Raw genomic sequence first — 20450 nt, 5'->3', positions numbered from 1 at the left:
TACTTTGGGGAAATCCTATGCTAAAAACCCCACACTATCTGTATTATCATACAAGTGGAAATACATAGGAATTATACAAAGCCTTAATGCTCACAGCTAGCTAGCTCTCAGTACAATCCTCACAGATGCTCATAGGCAATCTTGGCTTCTCTCCAACCTTCGTCTCTACCCTCCAAAATCCTATTTTCTTGTGTTGTTCCTTGTGGATGATTCTCCTTCAACCAAGTGGAAAACCTCCTCACCCAATGGATTATCTCATCCAAAATTATGCAATCCTCAAGGATTAAATCCTTGACTGCATGCATCAGTTTTATATTTGATAAAACACATGCAACTGATAGTACACTTTCCTTGACTTTAATCTCAACCGGGTCTTTCTCAGAATAGACATGCATGAATTTCTGATGAGGGAATCTTCAGTTAACTGGAGTATTACTAGTTAAGTGCATGCATGCATCAACTGACCGTTAACTCACTATTAGTTCCTCAAACAATTTGGAACTAATTTAATTGGACTTAACTCAGTAAACTGAGTTAACTAATTACAACTCAAATATAACTCAATCTTATCTCCTTAATTTAAGGTGTAACTCTTGCATGACCTCAGAAGGTCTCCTAACTTGAATTTCTCCAAATAATTAATTGAAAAGGAATTAATTAATTATTTCCAAGTAGTTGTTAAGACTAAATTCGATTTTCATTCACAATTTAATTCAAGGACAAATTAAATTGGAATATTCTTGTTGCCATATTTAAACACTCCCTCTCAACAAGAAAGGGATTATCTGCAGCCCCGGTCCTATCTCTATGGAACTCGAATTTACACTTTGACAATGCCTTTGTCAAAATGTCAGCATCTTTCTCCTCTATCGAAATATACTGCAACAACATGATCCTCTCAACCTGTGAAAAGCCACAGGAAACAAGTCTTACCTTATGCTTCTCCACACTACCATCAGCAAATTGATTTACCTTGTAAGGCCAATGGGAACTCACATCTGACTTGCTCTCCGGTCTTGGAACCACATCCCAAACACTGTTATGAACTATGGAGTCATACTCCTCCAGCATACCATCAACCCAAATCGGCTGTTGCACAACTTCCTCAAAGGAAGATGGCTCGGTCTCAACACATTCCCCAGCAAGGGCCATGTATCCAGTGTACCTCTCAGGTGACCTCCTCTGTCTGTGTTGAGAAGATGGTGCTCCCACATTCTCTCTCACATCCTCCAACAATCTGTCAGCTTCTCTTGTGCGCTTCCATCCATCTCTGGAAGACTCTGCTTGAGTGGACGTCTCCACTCTTGGAACCTTTCCATGCGGCTGCTTCGCATCAGTCTGAGGCTCCTCCTCCTTAGGAATCAACATTTCCTCCATAGCCTGTAGTTGGAGCTCCCTCTCAAGGGAAACTCACATGGCCTTCTGCTCATCAAACTTAAGATCTCTGCGAATCGCTGTCCTCCAACTGGTAGTAAAGTACACTCGATATTTATGATGTGTATCAGTGTAGCCCACAAGTATTCCCAACTCTGTTTTCGGCTCAAGATTCTTTCGTGCATCCTTTGTCACATGGAAATAGACCTATGAGAAAAAGATCCTAAAGTGACCCATATCTGATCTCTTACCAGAGAAAGCTTCCTCTGGTGTCATCATCCCAAATATGCGATGCGAGATTTGATTATGCAAATAGATCGTTGTGTTGCATGCCTCAACCCACAAGTGAAGTGGTAGGCCTTTGTCATGCAACATTTCTCGTGCTACCCCTACAATTATTCGTTCTTCCTCTCGGCCACCCCATTCTGATGTGGGTTATGAGGTGCCGTCAACTCTCGTATAATTCCTTCCACTGCATAGAAGTCTTTAAATTCTTGAGATACATATTCTCCACTGTTGTTGCTTCTCAAGGACTTGATCTTCTTCCCTGACTCTTTCTTGACCAAAGCTTTGGACTCATAAAACTTTGTGAAGGTTTGGTCCTTCTTTTGCATGAAATAAATCTAGCATTTATGAGAATAATCATCAATGAAAATCACATAATGCCTCTGCTTCATTATGGATTCGGTTGGGAACAGTCCACACACATCAGTATGAACTCGATCTAAGATAGCCTTTGATCGACTGTCTCGATCATGATAGGAAGACTTGGTGTACTTTACCAAGGTAAAACCTTTGCATGCGTCAACTTTCTCAAGTTTACCTTTGGGAAGTCCCGTAGATATCTGTTGCATTATCTTCAAAGCCCCATGATGCAAATGGCCCAATTGCCTATGCCACAACTTGCCAATGTCTAGGCTTTGCACCAATTCTGCTTTTGTACTCAATGCTGCAAAATCATCTACCTCTAGTTTATAGAGATTCTTCACCCAAATCCCTATCCTATTGGTTTTACCCGTGGCGATGTGTTTTAGGAACACCTTTCCTTTATTGAATACAACATCGTAGCCTTTGTCCTCCAACATCGCAACCGATACCAAGTTCTTCTTCAGTCCAGTCACATACATAACAACAGTCAAGGTGAGAGGAGCTCCATGCTCCCTCTGAAAAGCAACTGTTCCCACTCCTGAAAGACTATAACTTCCGTCGTCACCCATTTCTATGCACATCTTAAGGTATTTCTCTTCCAAGGTACTGAATATAATTATATCGCTGGTCATGTGGAATGAGGCTCCACTGTCAATATACTAGAGACAACCCATCATTGATGACACCATGCATGCGATGATGGTAAAGTCCATTTTGAACTAAGAGTCTAATGCCTCACCTTCCGATCATTCCAAGGATCACTTCCTAGAATTCTTCGATGGGAAATTAGTCGCATAATGTTTCGTCTTATGATAGTTAAAGCATCTTACTTTAGACATGTCACCCTTCTTCCCTCCATGAGAAGAATTCGATTTGAAATGGGAAGCCTTCCTCTTTCCTTTCCTTGCCTTACTTGCTAAGGCCGGATTTTTTTCATCATCATTCTTAGATGAAGAACCATCTCATGTGCTCCTTCTGATCTCCTCCATAAGATCTAACCATAATCATTCCCAATCCAGCAGTTTCTCCCTTCCATTCACAGAGTCTTGGTAGCTATTCAAACTCTTTGGAAGCCCAAGGAGAGCGAGGCACACCATATCATCATCGGTAGTAGTTATTCCCACACTGTCAAGGTCATCTCTATAGGTGGTGAGCTTGTTCAGATATGTGGAAATAGTATCACCCTTCTCCAACTTGATTCTTTGAAGCTTATCCTTGAGCGCCAATTTCCTTTGGTCGCTATTGTTCTGCTACAGGTCCTTCAATGTTTTCCACATTGGAAATGGAGTACCCCTCCCATGGAGACTCGAGACAATATGGTCTCGAACTCCCTCAAGGATGATCCGTCTCTCCTTTTCCACACATTTCTTCCACTGAGCCAAGTCTTCTGCATTAGTTGAATCTAGCTTTAGGATTTCTTGATCAATGAATTCCTTCAAGCCATTTTCTTCTAATATAGCCTCCATTCTGTCTTTCTATTCTATGTAATTTGAGCTCCCTTCCAAGGCATACTCAAGTCTCAAGCCATAGAACGCCATTGGCCAACCTTGAAGTATGATATGAATTCAATTTGTACCTGCAACCTCAAACTTCAAACTTTGAATTCTCTTCTCAGTATACTGTTCACAACTCCGATACCATGTAGAAAATTTCTACAAATCTTGCTCTCATACTGTTGGATACCTATACCAATAGGTTTCATATTTCATGATTGGCAAAGAGAAAGGCCAAATATGCTCTGCTTTGGTATTACAAAGATCCCATATTTCCTAGAGAACAAGAGGTGGGTAAAGTATTTCAAGTATTGAGGACCTTATTTCAATTTTGTGGATGATTCAACAGTCTAATCTGGATCATGCCATCTTTCAATTTTGAGTTATAGAATAGAGAAAGAAGTCTGTCCAAACTGCTTAATCTTGGCAGACAACTAGTTTAGGTAGAGAAGCAAAGGTTCCCAACAGCTTAATCTGGGACCTTGGAAGAGATAAGGGTAGAACTAGATAGAAAAGAATAAAGAAAAAGCCAAAGAAAAGAAAAGGCAAGTAAGGGTTTGCAAGTCCAAATGCACCCTCTATGGAGAAACAAAAAATGCTAGGAAAATAGCTGGGTAGGCAGTTGTGGTTGCAGAAAGGGTATTTTCATCATTACACATATGTCAAGAGGTGTTTTGCCAAAGCAAAATCTATCAATGAACAAAGTGGTTAATCCCATCATATTACAGCAAGGAGCATAACTAACCTCCCTCTTCCCCTCTATTCCATTACTAACACTCCCTTTCTTTAGCTGAGATTTATGAAGAGAAATCATGGTTTTATGGTGTTTCTGGTTCATTCAGAATCCACATTTCTTGCCTAAGATCTTTTCAATTTAATCTACTCTCAAAACCAAGTCAGTTTCAGATGAACTCAGTAAAATCCCATTGCTCCCTTCATTCACATTAACCTCTAATTTTACTATATAGCTCCCCTATTTTACCCTTTCCCCTAATAATACTAACACTATGGTGTATAAAGCCCCAAATCTTATATATACTCCCTCCCCTTGGCATTATAGCAATATGTTCTTCAAAAGGGACCAAAATGACATCTGGTCACTTTGGTGAACCTGTTCCATCCCATTCCCCCTTGCTGCAAGTCAAATTGCTCCTTAAACCACCATTTGCATTAAAAAAAAAATCCTTATAAAACCTCTTTTGCCTTTAAAAATCCTTTGCAAAAAATTATCAAAGTCAAAACCCGCCTCTGGCGCATTTCCAAAGGTTAGCGCATTATTGGTTAAATGAAAAAACATTCGAAAAACCAATAAAAAACCCACAAAACCTAAAGTTTTCCGCCCGCATATAACCCGAGCACCTCCATACTCCGCCCACCGTCGGATCAAGGCCTGAAGATCCGACGATCCATGTTCATATCGAAGCGGCCCCCACTGCCGTCCTTTACCGCCCGAGATGCTGACGTTGCGTCACGTCAGGGCCTCTCCACGCGTCAAGCGCTAAGATATCTCGGAGCCGGGCCTGACAACTTCGGCGCCGTACCCAAACCGCCCCGAGAAACCGTAGTGGTTAGCTTTAACCGTAACCGCTACGGTCTTAACTGCCACCTATTTTCCGCTAACTCATCGCCACGTCGCGTCCGCTCGTACTCACCTCTGCTATTCGTCCACCTGTCCGCTGACGTGGTTGCCACCTCATCGCCCCTTGGACCAATAATCTACTGCCACGTCACCCGACGACGTCAGCTGACGTCACCTCACCGTGACCCACCAATGACGTCATGCTGACGTCATCACGAAAAAGCGCCAAAATGGTAAAAAACCCATATTTACCCAAAAAAAAGCCGTCTTTTTCCCACTTTCACTCCTGTCGCTATTGTTCTCCCTGCATGACCGTTTACGTTCGAATTTCCGCCAACCTGTTGATTTAACCCGGGCGACCTCCTCAGCAGCAACCGTGCACACCTGCTCGACCTCTGCTCGCCAATTTACAGGTATTTACAGTTGTCCTGCCCTCCATACGACTGTTATTGAACTTTAATTTGCTCAGAAGGATAAAGGCACCTCAAAAACTATATTTACACCACCTATTTCCCTCTGCAAGTCCACATTTGCCACTGTGAAGTCGAAAAACACCAGCCGAGCCATAATTCCGGTAAATTCACCCAAAAACAATACTCACTGCGTATTCTCGGAAAATTCCTTGTTGGTCTCAATTCACCCGCTGGAAGGGGACAGTTAGACCTTAGAGAAGCTCTGCTCCTAAAAACAAACAGTATTTCAATTGCTGTTGAGTAAATTCCCCTCTGGTATCCAAAATACAAACTGTCTTCACAAAGAATCACCTCCATTCTGTGTTGCTGCCATTTTTAGCTATCCACCCACAATTCTTGCACTTTGAAGAACTATGGAGACTCCTATTGCTCTAAATATCAAGCCCCTCAATGCTCCTCACCAGGAATTAGCATGGAAAGCCCTGGGAGACATGGATTACCAAATGATGGACTGGTTCCCTATGGGAACCAAATATAATATCCAGATGATGAATGAGTTAAAAGCCCAGCACCTGAGTGGGGCAGACATCTTGGGAATATGGGATTCAAATTTGCCCATCTATAACCTTCCCCAAGTAAATCCTATGCCAGAACTGATATACAGCTGCCAGGAATGCTATGACCCAAGCCAAAGAGCTGTCATCAGCCCCACAGGCTCAATCCTGTTCCAGATTACCCCAGAGAGTATAAATGGAATGCTGCACTTCCAAACTGCCAAGCAATTGACTCCCCTCTTTATGCAGAATTTGATAAACAAAGGGACCAAGCTGTCAAATGACCAAATCATTAAAATCAATCAGTTGTTTGTAAGACCAGGCTCTGAATCAGTCAGAACCCCTCCTATTGGGTATCACTATTTGAATGAATTGGGCAGGATGTTAGTGGATTTAATCAGCTATGTCCTAGGATTCAGGGGATAGAGGATGTGGATGATAGCCTAATGGCAATGCTGTCTATATTCTCTCCTGGTAAACCCCCAGCTGTACATTATGACTATGCAACCTACATTGCAGATAAAATCCATGAGCAGTTTATGAACTTGAAGAGGGAAAGACTATTCAGGTATACTTCATATATATACCATCTATTCTTGTTCTATCAGCCAGCCACCTTCTCTGTTCCTTTGAAGCCACTCAATGCCCAGGGAATTCCAAGGTCAGTTGTGTTCTGGACTTTTGTTTTTCATCATACCTCTGTATCACCTTACACATACACTGAGTTCATTGACTTATTCATCCATCCAGTCATGACAGTATTGCATGGTACTCCTCCTCCTAGACTAACTGATGACATGAGGAGAATTCTCCATTTGAATAAGTCCTACAGCATTGGTAATTGGTACTTCTACCAGAACCACACAGTCATCAGAATATATGGCTGTGAGTTGAACCCATTTATGTTGCCAAAGTATGTCCCCATGAGGCTTTTTGCCTTGGAATATTTCAGACAGTTTGGGAACTCAGACTATCTTCATTTTCAGAGCAACAACAAGAAGTCACAGTTGAAGGTAAGGAACCAGCTGGGTCCTTTCCTATATAACAGAAAAGAAGAGGGATGGAAAGAGGCAAACACTATCCTGGAAGGCCTCAGACTGCAAACCAGCTTTGAATGGATACCCTATGATCCCAATCATGCTATCTCCCTCAGGAGGATTAGATACAAATTGGGTAGCTATGCACACAAGAGACAACCCAAGATTGAACAGTATGCCAATGCATCAAATTGGGAAGAGGGTACCCTAGAGGAGGAAATTACTAATGAAGAGTTACTTGAGAGAGAGGCTAGAAATATGCAAAAGGAAGCTGACTTGGAAACTTGTGGACAGGTGCCCCTCTCCTACAAAAAGCAACTTGGAGCAGCTGATACATCATCTACAGCACAGCAGCAAACTGCCGAGAAAACACCACAGACAGCAAGCAAGGATAAAGGGAAGCAGGTGGAACAACCACCTCCATTGACAGAAGAACAAGTGGACACATTGCTACAGCAGCAAGAAGAGATGGAGCAGCAGGAATTCGGGCAGCAACAGGAAGAGGAACAGTTTAGTGAACAGCAGCCCTTGCAGCAAGAAAAAGTGACTGATCCTCCAAGCTCCACTGAGCAACAGGCTCAGACAATAGTGCCTCCCAGGGCAGAAACTACTGTTGATACCTCGGTCCTCCAAACCCCACAAAAGGAGGACTTAACCAGGAAAAGGGATAGAGAGACTCCCCTGACTTCATCCATTAATCGGGGAGAGAAAAGACAAAAACTAAATGACTCCCAAGAGGATGACATAGCAGTGAGGCAAGCAATGGGTATGGGCCCACCCAGTGGAGAAGTTTCAGCCAGTTCATTTCAACATGAACATGATAGAGCTATAGGAGGAGAGGTCAGCTCCTCCAGCCAGCACAGAGAAGGACAGTCAAGCATCAAACAGCAATTTATTGACATTAAGAGGAGGAGTGATCCTATTAAAATACGGCTGTACGATCATTTGCTGAACCTGGCTCCTACCAATCAGCAAAGACTCATGTCTGCCTTTGATGTAAGTGAAGGCAAGATGATCATGAGTCACTTCATGCCCACAACACTGCATCCTCAATCTACCTCGGATTACCTAAGAACCAACATGGAGGTTCTGGCCAAAGACATACACCCTATGGATAAGATTGAATTACATAAACAAACTGGTGAAATGGTGTATGCCTCCTTGGCAGGTGAGACATTGGAGAACTACAAATTGAAGAGCAGCCTTGATAACACAGCATCTCAGCTGGAATTAGAGAGAGCATCATCACAAGCCAAGGACAACAGGATCAAGTCCTTGGAAGAGGTAATTATAGAAATAGGACATGATCCTAAAGATGTCAAAGGTATCCAAGAACTCCTGAAGATAAGGGATGCAGACATGGCGGCCTTAAGAAAGAAAATCAAGCTCCCAGCTACCATCCATCCACAAACAGATGAGGTTGCCCAGCAAAGGCAGGAAAAGGATACTACAGACCTGCTGGTATCCCTGTACAAGGAGCTGGTTAGGACTCAAGACCAGCTAGGACAATCTGAAGCTGCAAAGGCAGCACTACAAACAGCACTGAAGCAAAGAGAAGAGGGCCAAACCTCCCAGCCCCCTCCGGAAGTAATCAACCTTGAAGAAGCTACTCCAATAACTACTATTCCTCCTCAGCAGACTGGAACTACAGCACCATCTACAGCAACAACTACACCAGCAACAGAGCAAACTCCTAGTCTGGATATGCAGAAGCTGCAGGCTGAAATCCAAGTTCTTGAATTCCAAATGAAAGAGCTCGATGAAGTCAAGAAGACTTTGGCCAAGGTGAATGAAAAATTCGACAAAAGCAAGCAGAATGAAGCAACAAAGGAGCGAGAGATAAAAGCTCTAAAAAAGAGAATAGCTGAACTAGAAAAAGAGCTTGCACTGGAAAAGGTAACAGCAGAACTAAAAGCAGTCCTCTGGGGCAACATTGGTCGATCCATCACCAATCAGTGGCAGTACATTGAGACTATGGATGAGCAAATAGTACTCATCACCAAGGCAAACAAGGAAATACACAGAGCAAGAGCAAGCCTTGGCCACATGCCAGATGCTGCCAGCAGAATGGTCAATGTTTTAAATAACAAAACTAGCTCTCAACTAGCTGCCATGGGAATTACTAACAGGACTGAAACAATATCAGTAGTCAAAAGAGTCCTGACACTAAGAAGCCTAGTTGGAACACTGGAGAGGAGAACACAGGATATGCAGACCGAGATCAACAAGTTCCTGGACAGATTTGTAGCATTACAGAACAGAGGCCTCCCCAGCATTTTAAGCAGTGTAGGAAGACTGCTCACCCTAGAAAATTACAACAAAAGGATTGATGCCCATGCAGTAGCACAGATTGCAAAACAGCCCAGTACCTCAACAGACACAGGGCCAGCATCAGGGCAGAATCTGTATGATAGGGTGGATAATCTATTTTTTATTATGAATGAAATTGATCACCTGTTTGATACACCACCAAATTTCTTTAAGTATACTAAGGCAGATGAGACTATGGGGGCAATCATAAATCATCAATTGCCCACACAGGAAGTATGGAGGAATTTGACACAGATAATTCTATCAGGCCAGAACCTGTAGCGCTAGTTTTTCTCCAGTCTATGAGCAGTCATGCACGGGCAGAATTTTGATAGATAAGATCCACAAGGAAGAGACAGAGGCTGAGCCAACTCAGCAAAGCTATTTTACTCACTACTGCAGCAGTCACAATCACAGGTGACAAACACACCATACAGCGCACAAGCCATAAAGTCGGGCTCTCCAGCATTTAATCAAAGTATCTCAACCGACTCAGCAGATCCCAAAGGCCAAAATATCTTCTGACAGAGCATTAAAACGCCTTTATTTTGTATTCAATGCTGTAATAAATTTCTGATCATAATATCTCAAAAGTTGGTGAGAACATTAAGTCTGAGATAACTCAGGACTCAGATATTTTTGTAAACAATCGCAAGTATATATTCGCCCCTCACAGAAGCTTAAGGGGTTGTTGTTATTTTCCTTTTGGAACTCTCACTTGCTGTAAAAATTCTCAGAGAAATAATACAAAGGGAGAATGGAATTTCCAAAGCTTGGTGTATTTGATGCGTTGTGATGAATGGTGAACGTTGCAGGATTCCAGAGTGTTTCATAAAACAATAAGTTTTCTTAAATCTCTGTATTACATGTTTTCGAGTCTTTTGTTCTCTTTTGTTGTCTAAATATTTTACACTTAATAGCAAAGTAGAAGAATAGTTCCAGGATTTAATCACTGATTACCCTGAACTCAAACTGAGCTATTATCCATGTTTTCTTCAGATACAGTAAAAGAAGTGTAATTCTTAGTTGCTACACTTTAAAACTATATCTTTTACAGTGATAGATATTCCCAGGGATTCAAGTTTGCCCCTGAGACATCCATCCATTTCTTATAACCAGTTTGGTGAAAATACTTAAACATTTAGTGAAAATCCTTGAATGCTCTCACTGCTTGTTTTTCCTGTTCGTGTTATAAATCAAAATTTGTTCTATGAAGTATCCAAATGGCCCTGTAAGTTTCACCAGTTCATCTCAAGGTTTCTAAACACCTACAGCCATAGACTCCATTGCCCAATGATATTTAACTCCTTGAAAATTACATCACAAGAGATCTGAAAGAAATTCTTCAACCAAAACATAAACAAAACCTGTGCATAATAGCTAGCCTAAAACCCTATCATAAACAGTTACAAATCATAAAGAGAGAGCCCTCTCTGATCACAGTTTGGCTAGAAACAGTGATCCAAAGATTGGTTAGTGGTTACCCCGGCCGTATTCCCTTGGGAGTCATAGGGAACAACCTGGGTGTTAACATAATTGGCGACTCCACTGGGGAGTATTAAGATTTTTCAGATACTATCTATCTTCCAAAGCTACCATCAAGCCTGAAACTAGCCAAGAGGCCTTAGGACTGTTTCTGTAAACACAGGGACAGCTTTAGGGAAGAGCTAACTAGGGAATCTTCATCCTAGCTTTGAAACATATATAGTCATTCCAGAATTCTTACCTAGTCCTTGTACATATAAAGCCTCCTGTATAAAGATCTAAAAGAATACTTAGAAGCTGGCTCCCAAAAGAAATCCAAGGCACACTAGGGCAAACCCTGACCCTGATCAACCCATCATTGTTGATAACCCAAATCTCATCCCAAAGAACATTAGGAGACAGCAAAAGCAGGAGAAGCCTGCTGATTCAGATATAAGTTCAGACCATCCTATCCTCATTCCTACTCCTTGCAAAGTCCTTTTTCGGTCCACCCCTAGTTCCCCTAGTTCATCATCAACCCCGCAAAGTCCTCCTCTTCCACCTTCACCATCTGCATATACTCTTTTAACCAGCTCCCCGCTTGTTACCCATCCTATTAACCCTGTTACACCTGTAATCCCTGTTGTTCCATTTGTTCCTATTAACCCAATAAACCCCATAAACATGGCTAACAGATATGCACCTCTGCAGATACCAGCCAATGCTCCAGCTTTACCTCAAGACTACCAAACCAAAATCTCATTTTTTGACTCTCATGGCCCTTTAACAGCTATCCAGCATGCTAAGAAGATGCAAGACCACTTTGAGACCTATGAAATAGATGATGACAGTGTTAGGATGAGAATTTTTGTTCAAAGCTTAACCGGGGATGTCAGAACTTGGTTTAGATCCCTGAATGCAAATTCCATTGCAACCCCTAAGGTCCTGTACCAAGAGTTTACCAACAGATGGGAGAAGAAGAAAGATCCTCTACATATACTCGGTGAATATAACACTATTAAAAGAGGTCCCCAAGAAACAGTTTTGGAATATTGTGCTAGGTTTAACAATGCATATAATGCTATCCCCCAGAACTTAAGACCCCCTCCTGATTTGGCCCTGTATAACTTCCCTGACGGTTTTGACTCCGATATGGCCTATCAGCTGAAAGAAAGAGATCCTCCAACCCTTGCAGAAGCTCAAAGAGTTGCAGTCACTGTAGAGGCCAACCTAATTGCCAAAAGAAACAGGGCAAAGCTCGAAAAGAAGGCTGGCTTCAGAGAAGAGCCCTCAGGTTTTGATCAAAAGTTGGATGCGATACTAAACAACATGAAGAGACTGGGTGAAAGAGTGGAATCAGTTGAAAGAAAATCATCATGGGAGGCCTCACAAAGCAACCCTCCTAGAAACCCAAATTTTAGGAGAACTCACAACCCAAACATAGGAAAAACAAGTGCAGACCAAGATATCAGACCCCCTTTTCAAGAGAACTATGCAGAAACTTCCTCAGCCAATCAGCTCAATGAAGACCCCGAAATCAACTTAATGGGTCTGGATGGTAAAAGCCATGTATTCTTAACACAAGAAGACCATGAGGAGGATGAAAGCAAAACATTCCAAACTAAATCAGGAGAATCCTTTGACTTTAAACAAGGATATGATACTGCTGTCTATGAAGTCCATAAACAATACAAACTAAGGAGTAGGACTGTAAATGTAAATCAGCCCGAAAAGATAAAAGAGAAACAACAGTCTAGAGAAACCTCAGTCACAGAACTTAATGACAAAACAAACTTGCCTACAAAAGAAGTAGTGGTTGAGGAAGTCACTGAATTACTGTCCCCACTACAACAGCCCACGGCAACCTCATCCTCTCACCCTAACCCAAACATTATCCCTCAAGACATGAATGTAAGGGGCAGGTTCCAAAATCAAGATGAAATCCAACAAGAAGATTTAATCAACAGAGAAAGGACTGCTACCCGTGACTCCAAAACCCAAGTTGACAAACCTTTTGACCTAGGTACAGAGATTGGCAAGTTAAAGGTAGCAATTCCCCTTTCAGAGCTAGCCAAACATGACATATATAAGCAACAGATCAAAAAATCCCTTCAGCTCACCAATAGCAAAGATGATGTAAATGTGCTAGATGACACTCCAGAATTACTGTTTGGCCCCGAGGTAGACGGAACAACAGTAGTCACAGGGGTTTTACCTTTTTATGTCAGCCTGCATGTTCATGATAAAATACTGCATAATGCAATGTTTGACTCAGGTGCCTCTCACAACCTTATGCCAAAAGCTGTCATGGAAAGATTAAACTTGGATATAACAAGGCCATACAAAGACCTGTTTTCCTTTGATTCCAGTCAAGTCAAATGTTTAGGCCTAATAAAAGATTTATGTGTGTCCCTGGTTCAATTTCCTAACAAGACTATTCTAATGGATGTTGTAGTTGCTGATATCCCACCCAAATATGGGATGCTGTTATCGAGATCATGGGGAGCCAAGCTCCAAGGCTCCCTACAATTGGACATGTCATATGCAACTATCTCTGTCTTTGGGCAACCAAAAAGACTATACAGGGAAACACTCATGAAGTATATGGTCAGCAGTGAAGAAAAGCCTCAAAATTTTCCAATATATGCTGTCCATTCGGACATAGACTCCTTCATCCTCTTCAATGACAGCACAAGCCTCTCAAACAATGACATTAGGACCGAAGCACTCATACAAAAACAAAACATTGATCAGACAAGTAGCACCTGCCAAACATTGATTAGCCCAACAATACACAGTATCCCTCCTCTAGTTGTCAAAGATTGTCAAAAAAGTGATGAAACTGTCCTAGAAAATAAATGGGAAAAGAAACCTCAACTCATGCTCACATTGCCATCCCATGAACAGAATTTTAAATCTCCTGTTCAGCAAGACATCCTGTGGGCCCTAGAATTTGATGGCTCAGTTAACAAGTTAGGGGCAGGAGCTGGAGTATGGATACATAACAAAGAGAAAGGTTATGCAGAAGGTAGGGCTTACAGATTGAATTTTAGATGCACTAACAACATGGCAGAATATGAAGCTCTGTTACTAGGCCTCAAGATTGCAAAATCATTACAAGCACCTAGCCTCTCCATCATGGGGGACTCTGAACTAGTAATCCAACAAGTGAAAGGGAATTTTGTCACCAATGACAAAAGATTGAGGTCCTACAGGTCTGCTGTAATTGAAATATTAGAAACCTTCTCTGAGTTTGTTATCACAAAAATTTCAAGGGGCCACAATCTCCATGCACACAGCCTAGCAACATTTGCCAGCACCTTCAAATTCCCATTGGAACTCAACAATTGTTTCGCAGCAGAGGTCAAATACAGACCCTCTATTCCAAACAATATCAAAGAGTGGCAAGTATTTGAGGATGACATGCAAATAAACAATTTTTTGACCTTGCAACAAGAGTTCACAGGATTAAATATTGATATTGATGGAGCATGCCAATCACAAATGCTTGAGTCAGCATGTCAATCACAAATATTTGAGGGAACAAGTCCATCACAAATACAGTTTCAATAGTCAGCTCACCCAATGTCACCTAGGACAGCAAAACAATTACTGACTCCAACCATTTTCGACAATGAAAACATTCAGCAAATTCACCAAATTGACTGTGAAGAGGTGAGCAACGCAGGAGATGAAATCATACAACTCAAAGACAATTTCCTTCCAGCAGGCCTTACCCCACTAGAGGACATTTTTGACTCAAATGATGTCCCCAGAAAACCAAAGATGCAGCCATTAGATGCAGCAATTGAAGAATGCAACATTGGTACCACTGACAAGCCTAAAATAATAAAGCTATCTGCTGCTTTGCCCCCTGATAAAAACCCAAATACATTGATCTCTTTAAAGAGTTTCAAGATGTCTTTGCTTGGGGTTATGAGGATCTAAAGTCCTATGATACTTCCGTCATCCAGCACACCATTCCCCTCAAGCCTAATCAAAAACCATTCAAACAGAAATTGAGAAGGATCAATCCTATGCTCCTTCCTTCCATTGAAAAAGAATTGCATAAAATGTTCAAAGCTGGTATCATAGCACCAATCAGGTTCTCAGAGTGGATCTCAAATTTGGTCCCTACAAGAAAGAAAACTGGTGAGATTAGACTTTGCGTAGACTTAAGGAATTTGAACCAAGTATCACTCAAAGATAACTACCCCTTACCCAAAATGGATCACATTCTTCAAAGAGTAGTAGGGGCTTCAAGGATATCATTGCTTGATGGATTCTCAGGTTTCAATCAAATCCTTGTACACCCTGATGATCAAGACAAAACTGCATTTACTACCCCATGGGGAACTTTCAAGTATGTGAAAATGCCCTTTGGATTGAAAAACGCAGGGGCAACGTTTCAAAGAGCAATGGACATTGCTTTTGCAAAAGAGATTCATGACTTCTTGGTTATTTACTTAGATGATCTAACACCATTTTCAAAATCTGACCAAGAACACTTGAAACATTTAAGACAAATTTTCATAACATGCAGAAAATATGGCATTTCCTTAAACCCCAAGAAGTCATTATTTGGCTTGGAAGAAGGGAAACTTCTAGGACATATTATTTCAAAAGATGGCATAAGAATTGATCCAGATAGGATACAAGCTATCCTACAAATGCCTCACCCAAGGAATGTCAAGGAGCTGCAAGGATTCTTAGGGAAAATCAACTTTTTAAGAAGGTTTATCCCGAATTTGGCAGAATTAATCAGATTACTAAACAATATGCTAAAGAAAGATTCAAAGGTCAAATGGACTATTGAAGCAAAACAAGCCTTTGAAAGTATAAAGTTAGCATTGACTCAAACCCCAGTGTTAACCAATCCTCAGTTTGACAGAGACTTTATCATTTTCTCTTTTGCCTCCCAACATACTATTGCTGCTGTTTTATTACAGAAAGATGACCAAGGGAATGAAAAGCCCATTGCTTTTTTCAGCAGAGCTCTTAGAGATGCCCCCCTAAAGTACCAAATAATGGAGAAACAAGCCTATGCTTTGATCAAAGCTATTAAAGACTTTAGGATTTACATCCTTTACTCTCATGTTGTGGCTTATGTACCAAGTCCTATTGTCAAGGACATCCTCACCCAAGAAAACTTAGAGGGCAGGAGAGGAAAATGGATTGCCAATATACTAGAATTTGACATTGAAATAAAACCCACAAAGCTAATAAAAGGGCAAGGTTTGGCCAAATTAATGACAGAAGCAAATTTCCAAGCCTTAGACATCAACCAACTGGACAGTGAAACAGAGCTGGCGACTCCAAAGATCAATGTAGCCTTTGAACAATCTCCTTGGTACTCTGATATCTGTTATGTGTTACAAAACCTGTGTGCTCCCCCAGGACTGTCCAGAACTAAAAGTAGGTTCCTAAAAATGAAAACATCTAAATTTTGTGTGATGGATGGAAATCTACTTTGGAAGAACCATGAAGGCATTTTGCTGCACTGTCTAATAGAGAATGAAACTAACAATATCATGCAAGATTTCCATGTTGGAGACTGTGGTGGACATTTGTACTGGAAGTCCACTGTGGACAAGATATTGAGGGCTGGTTATTACTGGCCTACTATGTTCTCTGATGTTAAGAAATTTACAGCCTCATGCCACAAATGCCAACTGTTTGAAGGCAAAAGACAGTTGCTGCCACTTCCTTTGAGGCCCATTGCAACAGAGAGACCTTTCCAACAATGGGGCTTGGATTTCATTGGGGAAATTCATCCCTCATCTTCAGGGCAACACAGATGGATTCTAACAGCAACAGACTACTTCACCAAGTGGATTGAAGCTGCCCCATGCAGACAAGCAAATGATTCAGTAATCATTCAATTTTTGGAAAACAATATACTGGCTAGATTTGGCTGCCCAGACAAGATAATAACAGACAATGCTGCTGCTTTCAGATCCAAGAAGATGGTGAACTTCTGCCATAAATTTCACATTACTTTGGGCCATTCTACAGCTTATTATCTTCAAGGAAATGGCCTTGTTGAATCATCAAACAAAAGTTTGATAAATATCATAAAGAAAGTGCTGGAAGAGAACAAAAAGAACTGGCATAAGAAACTAGTAAATGCTTTATGGGCAGACAGACTAACAACTAAAAGATCAATTGGGACCAGCCCATATGAGTTAGTCTATGGATTAGAGGCCAGATTTCCTTCATCACTAGGAGTGCCGGTTATGAAACTTCTGCAAGAGAGCCAAGCAGAGCCAAATGACATGCAAAGAAGGATTAACCAGATAATTTGTTTACAACAGACCAGAGAACAAGTTTTCAGCAGAGTGCAGATACTACAAGAGAAACTGAAAAAGGCCTTTGATAGAAGAACCAAAGCAGAAGATTTCAATGTAGGCGACAAAGTTTTAAAGTGGGATGCAAGAAGAGAAGAGAAAGGGAAACATGGAAAGTTTGACTCTTTATGGAAAGGACCATTTGCTGTCCAAGCAGTGCAAGGTAATAACACCTACTTCCTCAAAAGTTTGACTGAAACTGATTTAGATGAAGGCCCTGTCAATGGCAGGATGCTGAAGCACTACTTTGACTATTCCCCATGAGTGGAACCTAAGGATTCATTGTATATATACAGATGTACATATTATCTTCTGTTTTAGATTGTAAAAAGTAGTTTTCCCAAGTGATTCACCAACCAGCAAGAGGCTGATAGACTCAGAAGTCTTCCAAAAGAGAAACACACCATTTTGACACATTGAGGCAGCAAGCTTCAAAGATTGGTATGAGCAGTCAAGGAATAAGGCAATCTGACCTGCTGTTCTTGGTCTTTCAAAAGAAAAACCATCCCCATGTGGAGCCACTGTTGGATACCTATACCAATAGGTTTCATATTTCATGATTGGCAAAGAGAAAGGCCAAATATGCTCTGCTTTGGTATTACAAAGATCCCATATTTCCTAGAGAACAAGAGGTGGGTAAAGTATTTCAAGTATTGAGGACCTTATTTCAATTTTGTGGATGATTCAACAGTCTAATCTGGATCATGCCATCTTTCAATTTTGAGTTATAGAATAGAGAAAGAAGTCTGTCCAAACTGCTTAATCTTGGCAGACAACTAGTTTAGGTAGAGAAGCAAAGGTTCCCAACAGCTTAATCTGGGACCTTGGAAGAGATAAGGGTAGAACTAGATAGAAAAGAATAAAGAAAAAGCCAAAGAAAAGAAAAGGCAAGTAAGGGTTTGCAAGTCCAAATGCACCCTCTATGGAGAAACAAAAAATGCTAGGAAAATAGCTGGGTAGGCAGTTGTGGTTGCAGAAAGGGTATTTTCATCATTACACATATGTCAAGAGGTGTTTTGCCAAAGCAAAATCTATCAATGAACAAAGTGGTTAATCCCATCATATTACAGCAAGGAGCATAACTAACCTCCCTCTTCCCCTCTATTCCATTACTAACACTCCCTTTCTTTAGCTGAGATTTATGAAGAGAAATCATGGTTTTATGGTGTTTCTGGTTCATTCAGAATCCACATTTCTTGCCTAAGATCTTTTCAATTTAATCTACTCTCAAAACCAAGTCAGTTTCAGATGAACTCAGTAAAATCCCCTTCATTTGCTCCCTTCATTCACATTAACCTCTAATTTTACTATATAGCTCCCCTATTTTACCCTTTCCCCTAATAATACTAACACTATGGTGTATAAAGCCCCAAATCTTATATATACTCCCTCCCCTTGGCATTATAGCCATATGTTCTTCAAAAGGGACCAAAATGACATCTGGTCACTTTGGTGAACCTGTTCCATCCCATTCCCCCTTGCTGCAAGTCAAATTGCTCCTTAAACCACCATTTGCATTAAAAAAAAAATCCTTATAAAACCTCTTTTGCCTTTAAAAATCCTTTGCAAAAAATTATCAAAGTCAAAACCCGCCTCTGGCGCATTTCCAAAGGTTAGCGCATTATTGGTTAAATGAAAAAACATTCGAAAAACCAATAAAAAACCCACAAAACCTAAAGTTTTCCGCCCGCATATAACCCGAGCACCTCCATACTCCGCCCACCGTCGGATCAAGGCCTGAAGATCCGACGATCCATGTTCATATCGGAGCGGCCCCCACTGCCGTCCTTTACCGCCCGAGATGCTGACGTTGCGTCACGTCAGGGCCTCTCCACGCGTCAAGCGCTAAGATATCTCGGAGCCGGGCCTGACAACTTCGGCGCCGTACCCAAACCGCCCCGAGAAACCGTAGCGGTTAGCTTTAACCGTAACCGCTACGGTCTTAACTGCCACCTATTTTCGCTAACTCATCGCCACGTCGCGTCCGCTCGTACTCACCTCTGCTATTCGTCCACCTGTCCACTGACGTGGTTGCCACCTCATCGCCCCTTGGACCAATAATCTACTGCCACGTCACCCGACGACGTCAGCTGACGTCACCTCACCGTGACCCACCAATGACGTCATGCTGACGTCATCACGAAAAAGCGCCAAAATGGTAAAAAACCCATATTTACCCAAAAAAACGTGTTTTTTCCCACTTTCACTCCTGTCGCTATTGTTCTCCCTGCATGACCGTTTACGTTCGAATTTCCGCCAACCTGTTGATTTAACCCGGGCGACCTCCTCAGCAGCAACCGTGCACACCTGCTCGACCTCTGCTCGCCAATTTACAGGTATTTACAGTTGTCCTGCCCTCCATACGACTGTTATTGAACTTTAATTTGCTCAGAAGGATAAAGGCACCTCAAAAACTATATTTACACCACCTATTTCCCTCTGCAAGTCCACATTTGCCACTGTGAAGTCGAAAAACACCAGCCGAGCCATAATTCCGGTAAATTCACCCAAAAACAATACTCACTGCGTATTCTCGGAAAATTCCTTGTTGGTCTCAATTCACCCGCTGGAAGGGGACAGTTAGACCTTAGAGAAGCTCTGCTCCTAAAAACAAACAGTATTTCAATTGCTGTTGAGTAAATTCCCCTCTGGTATCCAAAATACAAACTGTCTTCACAAAGAATCACCTCCATTCTGTGTTGCTGCCAATTTTAGCTATCCACCCACAATTCTTGCACTTTGAAGAACTATGGAGACTCCTATTGCTCTAAATATCAAGCCCCTCAATGCTCCTCACCAGGAATTAGCATGGAAAGCCCTGGGAGACATGGATTACCAAATGATGGACTGGTTCCCTATGGGAACCAAATATAATATCCAGATGATGAATGAGTTAAAAGCCCAGCACCTGAGTGGGGCAGACATCTTGGGAATATGGGATTCAAATTTGCCCATCTATAACCTTCCCCAAGTAAATCCTATGCCAGAACTGATCTACAGCTGCCAGGAATGCTATGACCCAAGCCAAAGAGCTGTCATCAGCCCCACAGGCTCAATCCTGTTCCAGATTACCCCAGAGAGTATAAATGGAATGCTGCACTTCCAAACTGCCAAGCAATTGACTCCCTCTTTATGCAGAATTTGATAAACAAAGGGACCAAGCTGTCAAATGACCAAATCATTAAAATCAATCAGTTGTTTGTAAGACCAGGCTCTGAATCAGTCAGAACC

The sequence above is a fragment of the Pinus tabuliformis genome, chromosome 3_1 (assembly GCF_031772625.1).
Source record: "Pinus tabuliformis cultivar Carrire ecotype Pingquan chromosome 3_1, CPIR1, whole genome shotgun sequence".
In the NCBI taxonomy this organism is placed as follows: Eukaryota; Viridiplantae; Streptophyta; class Pinopsida; order Pinales; family Pinaceae; genus Pinus; species Pinus tabuliformis.
The sequence above is the reverse complement of the archived record's forward strand: the minus strand, read 5'-3'. Positions refer to the sequence as shown.